This window comes from Triticum aestivum, chromosome 7A (genome assembly GCF_018294505.1).
Source record: "Triticum aestivum cultivar Chinese Spring chromosome 7A, IWGSC CS RefSeq v2.1, whole genome shotgun sequence".
NCBI classification, from domain to species: domain Eukaryota; kingdom Viridiplantae; phylum Streptophyta; class Magnoliopsida; order Poales; family Poaceae; genus Triticum; species Triticum aestivum.
The window spans coordinates 4,143,995-4,148,417 of record NC_057812.1 but is presented as its reverse complement, the minus strand read 5'-3'; the positions used below and the strand labels follow the sequence as shown (position 1 = coordinate 4,148,417).

Genomic DNA, 4,423 nt, shown 5'->3' with positions numbered 1-4,423 from the left:
CCAAGAAATTCCCATGTTAATCAGTAATTACTAGCCGTTTATCTGGTGGGACCAAATTATTACGGTGTAGATCTATCTTCTCTCTCTCTCTCTCTCTCTCTCTCTATATATATATATATATATATATATACCTATACTAATTAGGGACTTCCAAGAAATTCCCATGTTAATCAGTAATTACTAGCCGTTTATCTGGTGGGGCCAAATTATTACGGTGTAGATCTATCTTCTGAATTTTCCAGTCAATAAAAAAATCCCACAAAATAATAGAAATTAGAAAAAAATACTTATCGTCCATCTGTTGCAATCAATTTATAACGGTCGAGATTTAATTACCCCGAGCGATCCTAACTAATAAGCTATCCTAAAAATACTGATCGTCCACAACCAGATTTAGTACGGTGCCTTTGAGGTGCCCAACGTAATATCCACAAACTCTTATTTTGCACCAAGCGAGCTATCCTAACTAATCTATCCTACTTTAAATTACCAGCCGTATATTCCACGGCCCTCCACCAACCTCCTTGCCAAGCTCAATCTCAATGGCGTGATCTCAGGGACGAGGCCCGCTCACGGGTTCCCAAGCTTCATACACAGCATGTACAAGGATGAGTTCATCTTGACGTACGCCATCAAGGAGACGGAGCGCATGGCGGTTGTGATCCTCAACAACTTCTGCGACCTCATCGAAGGGGATGAGGTGGGGGAGACCAGGGAAGTGCTCTTGAGGTCTACACGGTCTGCCGCGCTCACCTTTATTCGTGCCATGCTCGACGAGTACTACGGGTAGCCTGAATCTGTGTAAGGAGCAGGGAGGCGAGGAGTGCCTCAAGTGGCTCCACGGCAAGGATACCTCCTCCGTCGTGTAACTTTGGAATCACCGTCGTCATGATCAGCGTGCTGATCGTGGAGTACATGCGAGGGCCGGCCAAGAGCGGCAGGCAATTCGTGGAAGCTGACTACATCTTCCTAAATCTTCACTGTATTTTTTTTCCTTTTTGAGTTTCCTCTGCAAAGTGCGTGTATGGATTCCTTTCCCCAAGCATGCTCTACAACTCCATGTAGGTACTAACGAGTACAGTGCATTTTGTTTAGTTCTCTTTGCACATATTTTTTATAATAGTGTATCATCTGGAGATCTATTAACATGTTTATTCAGAAGCAAATACCAGCAGCTCCTGGAGTACGTCTGTACGTGTTGGGGCTGGCCAACAGCGGCAGGCAGTTCATGGATAATCTGACTATTTCTTTCTAAATTTCCTCTGTATTTTTTCTTTTCAGTTTCCTCTGCTCATTGCGTGCATGGATTCCTTTCACACCCCAAGCATGTTGTACAACTCCATGTAGCAGGTACTATACCAGCACGATGCATTTTCTTTGTTCTCTTTTCACATATTTTTTTATAATAGTGTTTCATTTGGAGATATATTAACATGTGTATTCTGAAACGGACGCCGCAAATTGTGGCACTAATTGAAGTGTAATAGCAAAAGACCAAAGTTCATATATCATGATTCCATGAACTGTTGCTTCATCTCTGTACACGCATATTGGGCTGCCACTTTTTTCCTCACGCATATGGCCAACATAGGTATCGATTGTTCTTCTCCCGTACAGCATGGCTGTAGTACGCCGCCGCCGCGAAGGCATGCAATACCACATGGAAGTTGTGCCACCGATCCAGCTGATTACCTAGCTTATGACTTCCTACCATCACAAGATTCCTGCTGTAATGATTAACGTCTGTTTAAAGTTGCGATTAATACCCAGGTCTGTTTGCGTCTCCACTCAATGTCACCGGCTTTCTATTTCCTACCTTTTGTGATTTTTCATTGGATTTTCATAATCACAGTGATTAGATCGACTAGGTCACAGCAAGGTCCATCGGAGGTAAGCCATGTAGATCGAAGTGAAAAAGTAGGACAATGGAAATTGCAAGCAAGCGCTACACGAAGAAAGCAAGGAGAGCAGACGGGCCGCCGACTAACGATCTTTCCAAAGCCTTTGTTTCTCTTTGAGATAAAGTCATCCTCCTATACACGGGAATAAGAAGCTGGCTAATGAGGTATACCTGAACTTCATTGGCACACCACCAGCCTGGACGATGTGCAGCGGTAAGCATGCAACTGAGGGGAAAAGGAAACATCGAGCAATGGCAACGTTGTAGTCACAGAGTAGTCCTGTTGCATATATAAGAAGTCAATTGGGTTAATGCGGAACTTGCCTATGAAGAAAATCACACTTCGACAAGGTTTCAGTTGAATTCAAAGCAGTGATTCAATATTTCAATTTGAAGTACGTAAATAAGAATGCATGCAAGCAGGAGAGGAGCAGCCCATGTTTAATTATGTTGTTGTGATTGATCGCAGGCAGCAAGGAAGGTAAATATGGTCTGCAAGCAGCAGGATGATGTTTATTTCTCAGTTCGTGATGATAATAAAACAGAGTGTTTGATGCAATTTTTAGTGCTTGCTATTCATCTAAATAATGTACTCGGGTCAAGTTCATTTTTTATTAATGTTAATACATATGATGTATATTGCCTATCTCGACAACTGCGGAAGGATTAGAACAGAGGTGATGTTTAGGTATTTAATTACTTAGTTATGTACTAACCTACTGATTACTACATATATCTGAACTACCACGTCAAGTTACTATCTATAATTTAATAATTGAAAGTACTATGATCTTATATTTTATTTACTACATATAAGAGTAATTTGGTGCGTCGGGTTCGAGTAAACACTAAAGGATATATAATTTAATATTCTTCAAAAAAAATGTTTCTTTGTTTTATTTGTTTCCAAGTTGTTTGCAGAGGCAATTGGAACCTCTCACATTTTTGGTAATCACTAACCACGAGGTAAATACAATTAGGAGGGAGCACATAAAGATATCAATATAACATAGTTGCTACATTTCTATCCAAATCTTTTTGAATATGGTAGCGCTTATACGGATGATCAAAATACAAATTTATCTCTATTAATTATACATCACAGTTATTTAAGTTAGATAACAATTTTAAGTGGGCTCGATTGCTTTATGCAATTTCTGTATAATATATTTATATTTCACATGAGATCTCGGTGCCTGATTTGCAGTAGCATTAATCGATCTTGAATTAGGTGTAACTATATCAAAATCTTATGTTTGTAAAATGACAATTCATATTTAATTAGATGATTTAGACATGTTAGTAAAAACTCCTTATTAAAGAAAATGAGGATATCCATTTAAAGTCTGAGCAATATGAATTGGAGGAGACGTTCTTCAACATGTAGTGAATTAGATTTGTACCATAACGTAAACCAAAAGTAGTTCTCACGGAGAAAAATATTTATTTTCCATTTTTAATAATAAATATTATATACACTAACACTATAAATATAAAATCATCAATTTGTACAGTTGACCAAATGTTGCATATAGAAAATTTTGCACATATTTTTTAAAACAACATGGCAGCTCATCTATTACATGTGAACTCGCAAAATTCATAGATAAAAATATGAAATAGGACAATGTATAATGTTACACTTTTGGATTCAAACAAAAAAAAAATCCATACAAACTATACACTAGCCCGTGCGAATGCACGGGTTGACGACTAGTCTTAATAAACAACCTACTCCCTCCATTTCAAAATAAGTGTTTTAAACTTAATACAACTTTATACTAAAGCTAGTATAAAGTTAAGACAATTATTTGAGACGGAGGGAATATATCGATGGTTTGCCCTCATTGGTCGCCGAATCCACAGACCTCTCTGGTTCATGCATGCAGGCATGTCGCTATCATCCAACCAATGTTGGGCCTCCGATCCGACTCAATGCGTGCACAAATGCAGATAGAGAGCCAGTGTCTTCTTCTACCAACGTAGAAACACAAATTCACTAACTCTCTTAATAATTCAGATGCAATAGTAGCCTGTGGGGGTGTCCATCCAATCATCCAAGGGGGCAGGCGTACGTCCGTCCGTCCTGTACTCCTGTTGAGAAAACAGAGGCTACTACGTAGTGGGACTAGGTGGCCACTGGCAACCATCATTTGTTCTGTAGCTCGTGTTTTCTTGCATCAAAGGAAAGGTCACCACTGTGATCGTTGCCGAGATTTTGTGGCCAGTGGCCGACCGACCAGCGATCCCGGTCCATGGAATATACTCCTACTTGTGGTGCCATCATATCATGGATCTATGTCTGTACACGCCTACATCTTAAACAAATGACATAGGGTTTAATTACCTCATTGGTGGCTGAATATGGGCCTACCATGATCCCCTTCCCTGATTGTTGGGCGTACACATTTTCTAATTGGTGCTTTTCACTGTCTGTCTTCATGGAGATTGCTATTTTTCAAAAACTCAAAATGAAACTTTAGAAGTGCCAAAACAAATATTTGTATATTTCTTTGCTGATTT

The 4,423-nt window shown here is 39.4% G+C and overlaps 1 long non-coding RNA gene across 1 annotated transcript; it reads left to right on the top strand.

Moving 5' to 3' along the window:
* Positions 1 to 476: 476 nt before the first annotated feature.
* Positions 477 to 2,537, top strand: LOC123152284 (uncharacterized). Its single transcript, XR_006476091.1, has 2 exons — positions 477 to 1,350; positions 1,592 to 2,537. It is a non-coding gene; the product is annotated as an uncharacterized lncRNA (long non-coding RNA).
* Positions 2,538 to 4,423: the final 1,886 nt, after the last annotated feature.